This window comes from Balaenoptera physalus (assembly GCF_965194825.1).
Source record: "Balaenoptera physalus genome assembly, chromosome: 5".
NCBI classification, from domain to species: Eukaryota; Metazoa; Chordata; class Mammalia; order Artiodactyla; family Balaenopteridae; genus Balaenoptera; species Balaenoptera physalus.
In genome coordinates this window covers 67,696,642-67,712,311 of record NC_138884.1, presented here as the reverse complement: position 1 = coordinate 67,712,311, position 15,670 = coordinate 67,696,642, and the positions used below count along the sequence as shown (strand labels likewise).

The following is a 15,670-nucleotide window of genomic DNA, read 5'->3' as shown; positions in this document are numbered from 1 at the left end:
CTTGCCCGTTCACTTGATGCCAGCACCTGTATGCCAGCTGTTGTACTGTACTTTTCAAGGTACTATACTGTGAGATTAAAAATGTTTTCTTTATTTTTTGTTTGTTTGTTTTTTATGTATTATTTGTGTGAAAAGTATTATAAACCTATTAGAATACAGTACTATATAGCCAATCGTGTTAGTTGGGTACCTAGGCTAACTTTGTTGAACTTACGAACAAATTGGACTTACAAATGTGCTCTTGGAATGGAACTTGTTCATATGCAGGGAACTTACTGTATCCAGTCCACCAATCCCCAAAGGCCAAGCCAGCTCTGAGCCTTCTCACCCCAAATATGGTTGACTATGTGACCCCAACCAATCAGATATTTTATATTTTTTCTTCCTTATTCTTTATTCTTTATCCTATACGAGCTTCCTTTTTGCATTTCTCCAAATGGAGACTGCCCACTTCATGAAGTGTCAAATAGTTTGTTTGTATCATTTAACTTGTTTTCTTTAATCAATTTTTAACAGTTTTGGTGAAGAGGAATGAAATCCAAAGCTGACTGCTAATGGCCTATGGGAAAGTATGAAGTGAAGATACATGAAAGGTATAGAGAGATGGACTAACATAAGTATAATGAAATTTCCAGGAGGAAGATAGAGAGAGAATGCTGATATAATAACATTTTTTTAAGAATAAATACATTCTTATATACTTAAAGCACAGTAAATCCTAAGAAGCATAGATAAATGTAAACCTATGCCTATTTTAGTTGTAAAATTGCATATCAAAGTTATAGAGATTATTTTCAAAGTAACAAGTGCAAAAGTTTGGTTGTCTTCAAAGATTACTTTTAACAGCAATAATAGAAGCCAAAGCCAGTGGGAAATACTTTCAGAGGGAAACTAATGGTGTACCTAGAAGTCCATAAACAATGTGTGAAATTATATTTCAAAAATATGAAATTATTACATTTTCAGATTTTTTAAAAAACTGAGTTATTTAATAAACAAATATTAAGATAAAGGAAATCATCCCAAGAAAAAGGTTATGAAAGAATAAAAAGATAGAGAATAAAGAAATACAGTACACATGTACAAGTTCATCTAGGCAAAAAGGTGGGCCAAAAATATAGAGCTCAAACATTAGCCAATAAGAGCATGTAAACTGAAGGGTAGAGATTGGAGTGAAAGTATTTATCTTTTTTTTTTTTTTTAAAGATCAAAGTAGAGTTTATAATACAAAGGTGTGAATGCCGCTTACACTAAGCTTATAATTTTCCTTACCTATCTGAAGTTAGTTTTATCTACTTTTTAAAGAATATAATTAGCATTCTGTGCACTTAGTACAGTTTCAGCTTGTGATTCACTGCTAAGTTCTCTTGATACATTCAAATGCATCAGAAATTTGGATAGTGTCATCCTTAATAGAAATTTCTACTTGGAGCCTTTTTGATTGGTTTCAATCTGATCTCTGCCTCTTTTGCCTATCTCTTTTCCCCAAATCTCCATTGATTCTTCTCATACTGGAGAGTCTTTTTACCTCTTTTGGGCTCAATCCCCTGCACACTCATTGTTCAATTTCCTCTTTGTTTACTTTTTTGAAATGTACATTCTCCAGTCACTTTTGGAGAATAGGAATGTCTGAATTTGAGCTCCCTGGAAAAAGTGTAAGAGGCACAAATTAAGATATTAACTGTTATTTTCCCTAAATTTTACCCCCCATTCTCTTCAATTCCAAATCAAGAGAGCTCCCTCCTTCTCTTTCTCCAGGGCAAGTGTCACCTCAGGGAGCAATCCATAGGAGTAAAACTACTTAACATGTGTGTGGCTACTATAGTCTGGATATTTGTGCACTCCACAAAATCCACATGTTGAAATCTTAATCCTCATGTAATAGAATTAAGGCGATGGGGCCCTTAGGAGGTGATTAGGTCCCCTCATGAATGACTAGGTGCCCTCATGGGTGAGATTAGTGCCCTTATAAGAAGAGAAATGAGAGCTTGCTCTCTCTGCTTTCCATCATATGAGGATACAAGGAGAAGGCAGCCATCTGTCAAACAGGAAAGAGTTCTCACTAGACACTGAATCTGAGTGCATCTAGATCTTGGACTCCCAAGCCTCCAGAGCTGCAAGAAATAAATCTATTGTTTAAGCCACCCAGTCTATGGTAATTTGTTATTGCAGCCTAAACCGACTAAGACAGTGGCTTGGGGTGGTCCTAAAGAAAAATCAGTGGTAAAAAAAATAGGTTTTTGTTGTTTTTGGAATTTCTCTTGTGTTAACTTAATTCTTTGATACATAATGGAAATTCTTTTGCTCAGCACTTTACTCCATTGGCACAAATCTTTGCCAAACTCCATCACATATTTTCTCTAAAGATGGATCAAATTAGACTAGGTGAGACTAATTACTATTTACTCTAATTATTGTTTACCACAGCTGCATGTGTATTTTTCTCATTATAATGTCATTACCATAAGATAGATGTCCCCTTCTTAGGGACAACAACTGATGCATGCACATTTTCTGAAACATTAGCCTCACTTGGTTAAACTCAACAGTACTCTTACAATTTCTCTTTTTTTGTAAGTGGTTCGAAGAATGGGAAATTTCTAGAATTTTCCTCTTATTTCCCCTTGATTTACCTCTTCATCTTTCCTTCCTCTGTCTCTCTCTTTCTTGCTCTCTTTTTCTTTCTCTCTCTCTCCACCTCTAGCTCTTGCTCTTGTTCTCTCTCACTCTCTCCTCACACCTCTCCATCCTTGACAAATTCTTTATGGTTTCTCATGAATGTAGTTACTTAATACCTGTATTTCTACAAACAAATCTTGATACTCCTCTCTCTGCTATAGAAAAGGAAGGAAACTGTTGACTAACACACTTAGGATGCTAAGGTTTAACAATGGGAAGGGGCAGTGTAGAATTTTTGTCTTATATTTGCATCTTTGAATTCTAATATAATTTCTAAATTTTTTGTAAATACTCCTCATAAATTATACTACATGATATTTCAGTGTTTGGAAAATGAAATTTAATTTTAGACATGATGAAACAGAATGCTATAGAGATAGAGCAATGGAACTAGAAACGTTTTATAAAGAGTATTAAAATATTTATACGGGTATCAATTCTATCCTCAAATAATATGCACACTTCATTTTATCTCTTCAGTTTCTAATGATAATTCTGATCTTGTAAAATACTTTGCAGAGCTGCTCTCCCCAATTCAGTGATTTTTAATCAATCAATCAGCTCTTACAATTTTCAAAACTTTGGGTGTTAAACTTTATCTACTTAAATCCAGTGAGATTAGTAGCTAGTAAAACAGGTACAAAACTATATTTTTACTAGAAGAAATAGTGGGCAGGTCTGTGTTGATATTCTTTAAAGGATGATCAAAAGGATAGTTGAAATACAATGTGAAATAATTATAGAAATAGCAGCAATTTAAGGGAAAATAAACACAAAAAATGTCCTTCTGACTCTTAGGCTCTTCTATGTGTTCCTCTGAAGAAATATATTGGTTTCTTCTAGAAACATTCTAAAAAAATTCTCAAGGTCTTTTTTTTCAATCCATATTATAGTGTTTATGGCTGCTTATTTTTTAAGTTGTTCTGAATTTTTGAGAATTGCTTTTTTATAGAAGATTATTTTAATTCTGGAGGACCATTGACCTTTTAAAGACTTTAAAATTCATGAACCTATAATATAGAAAAGTCATTGTAATAATGTCAGTACTCGATATATCTCTAGTAACATTTGAAGTGCATCTGAAATACATTATTCTTAGAGCTCTCTTTGGAAAACCTAATATCTTACATTGATATGTATATTGAATTTGGTATATTTCAGGAAGCACTTCCAAATCTATTGGAATTCCTAGGCTTGAATTTTTCAGGGGCAAAAAAAAACCCCACTTTCCTGTAGGTTTTTGGTACTTAGAACATATAGCATAAACTTTGTTCAGGCTCTTCAACTAACATATCTGCTAGTGTTATTGGGAAGAATTTAAAACATTACAAAATCTAATCTATAAAAATGTTATTTTACCTGATAAGATTTTGGATTGCAGAAAGACAATACTTGTGAATTTGAGGTAAATTGTCAAGATTCTTTATTTCATATTTATGGACAGGTACATATAGTTATTAAAGATTTTATGATAGAAGATGGCGGGAGAGTAAGACGCAGAAATCACCTTCCTCCCCAAAAATACATCAGAAATACATCTACATGTGGAACAACTCCTACAGAACACCTACTGAACCCTGGCAGAAGACCTCAGACCTCACAAAAGGCAAGAAACTCCCCATGTACCTGGGTAGGGCAAAAGAAAAAAGAGAAAACAGAGACAAAAGAATAGGGACGGGACCTGCACCAGTGGGAGGGAGCTGTGAAGGAGGAAAGGTTTCCACACACTAGGAAGGCCTTTCGCGGGTGGAGACTGCGGGTGGCGGAGGGGGAAGCTTCAGAGCCGCGGAGGAGAGCACAGCCACAGGGGTGCGGAGGGCAAAGCGGAGAGATTCCCGCACAGAGGATCCCTGCCGACCAGCACTCACCAGCCCGAGAGGCTTGTCTGCTCCCCCGCCAGGGCGGGCGGGGGCTGGGAGCTGAGGCTCCGGCTTCAGTCGGATCCCAGGGAGAGGACTGGGGTTGGCTGCGTGAACACAGCCTGAAGGGGGCTTGTGCGCCACGGCTAGCTGGGAGGTAGTCCGGGAAAAAGTCTGGAGCTGCCGAAGAGACAAGAGACTTTTTCTTGCCTCTTTGTTTCCTGGTGCGGGAGGAGAGGGGATTAAGAGCGCCACATAAACGAGCTCCAGAGATGGGTGCGAGTCACGGCTATCAGCACAGACCCCAGTGACGGGCATGAGACGCTAAGGCTGCTGCTGCCGCCACCAAGAAGCCTGTGTGCCAACACAGGTCACTCTCCACACCTACCCTCCCGGGAGCCTGTGCAGCCCACCACTGCCAGAGTCCCGTGATCCAGGGAAAACTACCCAGGGAGAACACATGGACGCCTCAGGCTGGTGAAACGTCACGCCGGGCTCTGCCACTGTAGGCTCGCCCCGCACTCCATATCCCTTCCTCGCCCTGGCCTGAGTGAGCCAGAGCAACCGAATCAGCTGCTCCTTTAACCCTGTCCTGTCTGAGCGAAGAAAAGATGCCCTCAGGAGACCTACACACAGAGGCAGGGCCAAGTCCAAAACTGAACCCCGGGAGGTATGCGAACAAAGAAGAGAAAGGGAAATCTCTCCCAGCAGCCTCAGGAGCAGCAGATTAAATCTCCACAATCAACTTGATGTACCCTGCATCTGTGGAATACCTGAATAGATAATGAATCATCCCAAATTGAGGAGGTGGACTTTGGGAGCAACGATATATATATATTTTTTCCCTTTTTCTCTTTTTGTGAATGTGTATGTGTATGCTTCTGTGTGTGATTTTGGCTGTATAGCTTTGCTTTTACCATTTGTCCTAGGGTTCTGTCTGTGTGTTTTGTTATTTTTTTTATTACACTAAAAATTTTTTTTCTTAATAAATATTTTTATTTTTTATTTCATTAACTTTATTTTATTTTACTTTCTTTTATTTTATTTTATCTTCTTCTTTCTTTCTTTCTTTTTCTTCTCCCTTTTATTCTGAGCCATGTGGATGACAGGCTCTTGGTGCTCCAGCCAGGCGTCAGGGCTGTGCCTCTGAGGTGGGAGAGCCAAGTTCAGGACAGTGGTCCACAAGAGACCTCCCACCTCCATGTAATATCAAACAGTGAAAATCTCCCAGAGATCTCCATCTCAACACCAAGACCCAGCTCCACTCAACAACCAAGCAAGCTACAGTGCTGGACACCCTATGCCAAACAACAAGCAAGACAGGAACACAACCCCATCCATTAGCAGAGAGGCTACCTAAAATCATAATAGGGCCACAGACACCCCAAAACACACCACCAGACGTGGACCTGCCCACCAGAAAGAAAGATGCAGCCTCATCCACCAGAACACAGGCACTAGTCCTCTCCACCAGGAAGACTACACAACCCACTGAACCAACCTTAGCCACTGGGGACAGACACCAAAAACAAAGGGAACTACGAACCTGCAGCCTGCAAAAAGGAGACCCCAAACACAGAAAGTTAAGCAAAATGAGAAGACAGAGAAACACACAGCAGATGAAGGAGCAAGGCAAAACCCCACCAGACCTAACAAATGAAGAGGAAATAGGCAGTCTACCTGAAAAAGAATTCAGAATAATGATAGTAAAGATGATCCAAAATCTTGGAAACAGAATGGAGAAAATACAAGAAACGTTTAACAAGGGCCTAGAAGAACTAAACAGCAAACAAACAGTGATGAACAACACAATAAATGAAATTAAAAATTCTCTAGAAGGGATCAATAGCAGAACAACTGAGGCAGAAGAACGGATAAGTGACCTGGAAGATAAAATAGTGGAAATAACTACTGCAGAGCAGAATAAAGAAAAAAGAATGAGAAGAATTGAGGACAGTCTCAGAGACCTCTGGGACAACATTAAATGCACCAACATTCGAATTATAGGGGTCCCAGAAGAAGAAAAGAAAAAGAAAGGGACTGAGAAAATATTTGAAGAGATTATAGTTGAAAACTTCCCTAATATGGGACAGGAAATAGTTAATCAAGTCCAGGAAGTGCAGAGAGTCCCATACAGGATAAATCCAACGAGAAACCCAACAAGACACATATTAATCAAACTATCAAAAACTGAATACAAAGAAAAAATATTAAAAGCAGTAAGGGAAAAGCAACAAATAACATGCAAGGGAATCCCCATAAGGTTAACAGCTGATTTTTCAGCAGAAACTCTGCAAACCAGAAGGGAGCGGCAGGACATATTTAAAGTGATGAAGGAGAAGAACCTACAACCAAGATTACTCTATGCAGCAAGGATCTCATTCAGATTTGATAGAGAAATTAAAACCTTTATAGACAAGCAAAAGCTAAGAGAATTCAGCAACACCAAACCAGCTTTACAACAAATGCTACAGGAACTTCTCTTGGCAGGAAACACAAGAGAAGTAAAAGACCTACAGTAACGAACCCAAAACAATTAAGAAATTGGTAATAGGAACATACATATCGATAATTACTTTAAATGTAAATGGATTAAAGGCTCCAACCAAAAGACATAGATTGGCTGAATGGATACAAAAACAAGACCCGTATATTTGCTGTCTACAAGAGACCCACTTCAGACCTAGGAACACATGCAGACTGAAAGTGAGGGGATGTTAAGAGATATTCCATGCTAATGGAAATCAAAAGAAAGCTGGAGTAGCAATTCTCATATCAGACAAAATAGACTTTAAAACAAAGACGATTACAAGAGACAAGGAAGGACACTACATAATGATCAAGAGATCAATCCAAGAAGAAGATATAACAATTGTAAATATTTATGCACCCAACATAGGAGCACCTCAATGCATAAGGCAAATACTAACAGCCATAAGAGGGATAATCGACAGGAACACAATCACAGTAGGGGACTTTAACACCCCACTTTCACAAATGGACAGATCATCCTAAATGAAAATAAATAAGGAAAGACAGGCTTTAAATGATACATTAAATAAGATGGACTTAATTGATTTTATAGGACATTCTATCCAAAAACAACAGAATACACATTTTTCTCAAGTGCTCCTGGAACATTCTCCAGAATAGATCATATCTTGGGTCACAAATCAAGCCTTGGTAAATTTAAGAAAATTGAAAATGTATTAAGTATCTTTTCCGACCACAATGCTATGAGACTATATATCAATTACAGGAAAAAATCTGTAAAAAACACAAACACATAGAGGCTAAACAACACACTACTTAATAACCAAGAGATCACTGAAGAAATCAAAGAAGAAATAAAAAAATACCTAGAAACAAATGACAATGAAAACACAACGACCCAAAACCTATGGGATGCAGCAAAAGCAGTTCTAAGAGGGAAGTTTATAGCAATAAAATCCTACCTTAAGAAACAAGAAACATCTCAAATAAACAACCTAAGGTTACACCTAAAGCAATTAGAGAAAGAAGAACAAAAAAACCACAAAGTCAGCAGAAGGAAAGAAATCATAAAGATCAGATCAGAAATAAATGAAAAAGAAATGAAGGAGATGATAGCAAAGATCAATAACACTAAAAGCTGGTTCTTTGAGAAGATAAACAAAATTGATAAACCACTAGCCAGACTCATCAAGAAAAAAGAGAGAAGACTCAAATCAATAGAATTAGAAATGAAAAAGGAGAAGTAACAACTGACACTGCAGAAATACAAAGGACCATGAGAGGTTACTACAAGCAACTATATGCCAATAACATGGACAACCTGGAAGAAATGGACAAATTCTTAGAAATGCACAACCTTCTGAGGCTGAAGAAATAGAAAATATGAACAGACCAATCACAAGAACTGAAATTGAAACTGTGATTAAAAATCTTCCAACAAACAAAAGCCCAGGACCAGATGGCTTCGCAGGCGAATTCCATCAAACATTTAGAGAAGAGCTAAAACCTATCCTTCTCAAACTCTTCCAAAATATAGCAGAGGGAGGAACACTCTCAAACTCATTCTATGAGGCCACCATCACCCTGATACCAAAACCAGACAAAGATGTCACAAACAAACAAAACTACAGGCCAATATCACTGATGAACATAGATGCAAAAATCCTGAACAAAATACTAGCAAACAGAATCCAACAGCACATTAAAAGGATCATACACCATGATCAAGTGGAGTTTATCCCAGGAATGCAGGGATTCTTCAATATGTGCAAATCAATCAATGTAATACACCATCTTAACAAATTGAAGGAGAAAAACCATATGATCATCTCAAGAGATGCAGAGAAAGCTTTCGACAAAATTCAACACCCATTTATGATAAAAACACTCCAGAAAGTAGGCATAGAGGGAACTTTCCTCAATATAATAAAGGCCATATGTGAAAAACCCACAGCCAACATCGTCTTCAGTGGTGAAAAACTGAAACCGTTTCCACTAAAATCAGGAACAAGACAAGGTTGCCCACTCTCACCACTATTATTCAACAGAGCTTTGGAAGTTTTAGCCACAGCAATCAGAGAAGAAAAAGAAATAAAAGGAATCCAAATTGGAAAAGAAGAAGTAAAGCTGTCACTATTTGCTAATGACATGATTTACTTGCAGAAGTAAAGCTCACACTGTTTGCAGAGAATCCTAAAGATGTTACCAGAAAACTACTCAGAGCTAATCAATGAATTTGGTAAAGTAGCAGAATACAAAATTAAAGCACAGAAATCTCTTGCATTCCTATACACTAATGATTAGAAATCTGAAAGTGAAATTAAGAAAATACTCCCATTTACCATTGCATCAAAAAGAATAAAATATCTAGGAATAAACGTACCCAAGGAGACAAAAGAGCTGTATGCAGAAAATTATAAGACACTGATGAAAGAAATTAAAGATGATACAAATATATGGAGAGATATACCATGTTCTTGGATTGGAAGAATCAACATAGTGATAATGACTCTACTACCCAAAGCAATCAACAGATTCAATGCAATCCCTATCAAACTACCACTGGCATTTTTCACAGAACTAGAACAAAAAATTTCACAATTTGTTTGGAAACACAAAAGACCCCTAATAGCCAAAGCAATCTTGAGAAAGAAAAACAGAGCTGGGGGAATAAGCCTCCCTGACTTCAGATTATACTACAAAGCTACAGTAATCAAGACAGTATGGTACTGGCACAAAAACAGAAATATAGATCAATTGAACAGGATAGAAAGCCCAGAGATAAACCCACACACATATGGTCACCCTATCTTTGATAAAGGAGGCAACAATATACAGTGGAGAAAAGACAGCCTGTTCAATAAGTGGTGCTGGGAAAACTGGACAGCTACATGTAAAAGAATGAAATTAGAACACTCCATAATACTGTACACAAAAATAAACTCAAAATGGATTAAAGACCTCAATGTAAGGCCAGACATTATCAAACTCTTAGAGGAAAACATAGGGAGGACACTCTATGACATAAATCACAGCAAGATCCTTTTTGACCCACCTCCTAGAGAAATGGAAATAAAAACATAAATAAATGGGACCTAATGAAACTTAAAAGCTTTTGCACAGCAAAGGAAACCATAAACAAGACAAAAAGACAACCCTCAGAATAGGAGAAAATATTTGCAAATGAAGCAACTGACAAAAGATTAATCTCCAAAATTTACAAGCAGCTCATGCAGCTCAATATCAAAAAAAACAAAAAACCCCATCCATGCATGGGCAGAAGACCTAAATAAACATTTCTCCAAAGAAGATATACAGATTGCCAACAAACACATGAAAGAATGCTCAACATCATTAATCATTAGAGAAATGCAAATCAAAACTACAATGTGATATCATCTCACACCTGTCAGGATGGCCATCATCAAAAAATCTACAAACAATAAATGCTGGAGAGGGTGTGGAGAAAAGGGAACCCTCTTGCACTGTTGGTGGGAATGTAAATTGATAGAGCCACTATGGAGAAGAGTATGGAGGTTTCTTAAAAAACTAAAATTAGAACTACCATACGACCCAGCAATCCCACTACTGGGCATATACCCTGAGAAATCCATAATTCAAAAAGAGTCATGTACCAAAATGTTCATTGCAGCTCTATTTACAATAACCAGGACATGGAAGCAACCTAAGTGTCCATCAACAGATGAATAAAGAAGCTGTGGCACATTTATACAATGGAATATTACTCAGCCATAAAAAGAAACGAAATTGAGTTATTTGTATTGAGGTGGATGGACCTAGAGTCTGTCATACAGAGTGAAGTAAGTCAGAAAGTGAAAAACAAATACAGTATGCTAACACATATATATGGATTCTTAAAAAAAAATGGTCATGAAGAACCTAGGGGCAAGATGGGAATAAAGACGCAGACCAGTAGAGAATGGAGTTGAGGATACGGGGAGGGGTAAGGGTAACCTGGGACAAAGAGAGAGTGGCATGGACATATATACACTACCAAACGTAAAATAGATAGCTAGTGGGAAGCTGCCGCATAGCAAAGGAAGATCAGCTCGGTGCTTTGTGACCATCTAGAAGGGTGGCATAGGGAGGGTGGGAGGGAGGGAGATGCAAGAGGGAAGAGATATGGGGACATATGTATATGTATAACATATTCACCTTGTTATAAAGCAGAAACTAACACACCATTGTAAAGCAATTATACTCCAATAAAGATGTTAAAAAAAAAAGATTTTATGATAGGGTAGAGCAAAATCAGTGTTAGTACAGACATTGTGTTTAATATAAATATAATCCATTCAACCATGCTATTTAAAATATAAATTATATTTAAATATTTCAGAATACCTAAAAGACAGATCAGTCCTACAAAGCAGTTGATGAGAATCAGTTCTCTTGATAAGAACTGTAAAGGAATAAACTACTTTTATTTTATGCCTCATTGGCCTGCTTCTTACAAACAGCTGCTAATCTGACATCTAACACTCCATTTTCTAATATAAAGATAGAAAAGAAGGAAAAATCCAACACTCTCCAAATGCATCCCAAGAGAGTACTAACAGTATTGCCTTTATTTTCCCTTCAATATTATTTTTCCTTCCATATTCTTTATTGATAAAGAGCCTCATCAGAAGAATAAGGGAAGAGGGTAAAAACTATTTCACTGAATATTCCTTGAATTTAGTTCAAGTTTCAATCATGAAAAGCAAAGAAAAATATTTAGTACAAAAAATTTATGCAAAACAAAGACAATTAGTTTGAATGCATCCATGATAAGAGTTCTGACTTTGAACTGAAAATACACATTAAATGTGGGGCCATGGTTTCTAGTTAGCTGCTCAGGTGTTAGTTAGAAATACTGTACAGTAATCCCAAATGGTGTAGCTGAGTTCATGGTACAGAAAAAGGTAGCAGATAGTAAGATGCTAGGGCAAATGTTAATGTATAGTATTTGATCACATAAAAGCAGGTTCAAATAGGCAGAGGTTAAAGAATTACCAATATTCATTTTAAGACAGTCTTTCACCTCCTTGTTTTCCTTGCCCTTTTTTATTGTTAGTCAAAAGGAAATAGCATGAGCTCTCAATTTGAATGTCACAAAGTTTAGGATTTACTTTAATTGCTGATAATTCTGAAACTGACCCAATTAAATGCTGATTTTAAAAGTGAATGCATCCAACTTTTCCTGATTTGAGATAATGTTTATTGTATAGTTCTATTGTTTACTTTTTGTTAGTTGGTTTTAAGTAGATATTATTTAACAGAGTGTTAAATACTTTAACTTTATTCAGTGAGGTTTGTTTTCTTCCCAGCATTTATATTAAATGTTTTTTTTTTTCTGATTCTGTTAAGAAGATATCATATTTCTTTTCATTAATGTGTTAGAGTTAATTAATAAAAATTATTTTCAAAATGTTAAACTCATTGCATTCTTCTTTTTATCTAATTGGATTCAGTTTCTTAAATTTTGGTTTGTTTGGGGTTTTGCATTCATAACTATGAATAAAATAGTAATGTAATTTTCCTTTCTCTTCCTCTCCTTGTCTGATTTTTGTACCAATGTTTAGAAACTTTAAGAATGATTACAAAAAAAAAAAGAATGATTACAGACTACTTTTTTTTTTTTTTTGTTCTATTGCCTAGACAAAGAATTTGGATAAGATGAAAATATGTCCCTTAAAATTTTGGTGAAACCGACCTATAAAACCCTCTAAATTTAATGCTTTATTAATGAAAAATATTAAAATAAGTACTTTTATTTAATAAAAAAATAAATTAAGTAAAGCTATAATGAGATTTCATTTTATTCAATTCAGTTTTGCTTGGTATTTTTGTTTAGTGACAATTTGTGTAAGATTTCACATCTTGCCTCAACTATATGTACTATTTTTTAAAGTTTCTCTATATCTTGTTGTTTATCCCTTTTTACTTACAATATTTTTGCCTTATTGTGTTTTCTCTGGATTAATCAAACCAAAGTTTTGTCTAGTTTATTACTCTTTTCAGATAATTTTGATTTCATAGATTCTCTTTAATTATTTAGTTTTATTTTAGTTTTAATCAAAATATATTATTTTAAAAATTATCTGTTTTTATTGTTTAGTGTTTATTCTCTTTACCATTTTCCTGATTCCTCATTGGATACTTATTTCTTTTTTTTTATTTATAAGTTTTCAGTTCAATACATTTCCCTGAATGCACTATTTTGCTACATTCCTCAGGCTTGAGATACAGTCTTTCTACATGTGTTGCAAATAGATAGATAGATGATAGATGGATAGATATGCATGTACATACATAAGCTATATAGGCATATATATTATTTGCCAATAAGATTCGTCTTTTGACTCATGAATTTGTAAGTCCCTAATAAATAGTATTTTAAATTTTATCATTTTGTTTATTAACTTTTGATTTAATTCCATGATAACATAGTAATGTTCTCAGTGATACTTAATATTGAGGCTCTGTTGACAAAATCTTTTGACCTGAGTGACATTTTTAAGAGTTTCATAAGTCTTTGAAATGAATGTTTACCCTGTACGTGTTAGATACACAATTTAATACAGAAATTTATTAGATAAAGCTTGATAGTTGTGAGTTGCCATAACATTACTGATTTTATATTGTTTGGCTTAATTACAATGAATGATATGTATAAATAGTACACCATTAGGTATGTACACTTAAAAAATTTTATATGATCTTCTGAAGTAGGCATTTTGTTATCAAGTACTGATCCTGTCTACTATAGATGATGTTTTTGTCTTACAATATTTTTTTCTGCTATAAATATAGCTATAATTGCTTTCTTTTGGTTAGTATTTGCCTGACGTAAAATTTTCCATCATTTTATTCTCAATATTTTTATGATTTTATTATTTAGATGTGTCTTTTTTAAACAGCATATAGATTTGTATGTTTTAAAACAACTTATTATTAATCTTTATCATCTAACGGTCATGTTACTCTATGTATTTTCCTTAATGACATATGCAATATCTATTCATATTTATGTTTGAGCTCATTTTTATATATTTCTTTTGTCTCTTTTTAAATTCATTTTATGAATCAATAAAATATGTTCTACTTATTTTACTGTTTCATTTCTACTGGTTTAGAAATTACACTTTCCATTTATGCTTTTTAGTGGCTAATTTAAAATGTTAAAATATACATGTATGTAATTTCCCATATCTTAATTTGAATGATATCTTGCCTACGTGTCTCGAACTTTAAAAAGATATTTAATGCATTAACTCTGGTCATCCCCCTTGAAAATTATGTTATGTATTATTGATGTCAAATCTTTCAGGATTGCCTATTTCTAATCATATATTAGCTATTAATTTATTATTATTTTAGTCAAGAATGTTGAGATGTTCCTATGGGTTTTCAATATAATCTGTACTCCATTTTTCTCATATCTCAGAAATACTTTATGGAGAATTTATCTTAAAGTCCGCCTCATGAAATTGTTTGTTTCAAGACAGAGTCATGTGGTTCAATGTTATTCTATAAACTCACATAGTTCACTAATTGTTAATGTGATAGATTATATCTTTAATTAATTTTTACATCTTTATCATTCTTCTTTTCTCAGACTATTAAACTAAAGTATTTTTATAGGTTTATTTCAGAATAATAGTAACTAAGTAATATTTACTCTAACTTTGAAAAATATCTTTAGAGTTATAAACTTCTACTACGCATACACAATATATCATGACTTTCCTATACTTTTTAGTCTGTCCTCTATACCAGGCTCTCAAATAGCTAAGAATCCATAAGCTAAGCAAAATTTTCCCAAAAGCTTTCACTTTGTTCACCCATGCTATTATGATCCTTAAAATATTTGTATTGCAACATTATAACAGAAATTATAGGAAATATTAAGTCTCACTTTAATAAGGAAGATGAGCTCTTTTTATTGACATTCTTATTTGTTTAATTACATATCTCTTATTTTTAACCTCACTTAAGTATTGCAGAACAGGTGCTGGGATTAGAAATATTAAAGATTTCTGGACATAAGAGTTGTTTAAAGTGGATTTTTAAAAACTCATTTGAATGTACATTTATAAGACAATTTCAGAATGATTTTAACTATTTTTTTAAAATTACACAAAATACTATTTAATTATTCCAAATGTCATCTGTTAGACATACAAAGAAATTTGCCAAGGTAAATTGGTTGAATTTTCTAACTCCATGAATGCTGCACCAACACATGTAGTTATTTCTTAAGCATGATGGCTAGCTGTTGTGATCTTCATTAAATAATGACACTATTTTGTATAATGTTTCAAAGTATTAAGTTTGGGTTTGAAAAAATGTAGCCATGTACAGCCTCTATGACTTAAGCAGATAGGCCTTATTCAACTCTTGGTGAAGTATGTTTACATCCTGTGACTTTAGATACTGAATAGAACTCTGCCTAAAAACTAAAGTCAGATGTTATACAATTTATTATTATTTTAAAGTTTCAAACTTTTGCTAGGTTGCAAGTGCCTCTGATAATACAATATTTTGGGTTTCAAGTTGCTTCATTTATCCTTCAATTTGAATTTGATTCTTTGCTTCAGATTTTTCAGGAAATGAGAAAGCTAATATTCCCTCTG

The 15,670-nt window shown here is 34.7% G+C and overlaps 1 long non-coding RNA gene across 1 annotated transcript in view; it reads right to left on the bottom strand.

The window, feature by feature from the left end:
* LOC309661921 overlaps nt 1–15,670 on the bottom strand; it is an 859,734-nt gene that overhangs the window by 255,301 nt on the left and 588,763 nt on the right. The gene's annotated exons all lie outside the window — the stretch shown is intronic.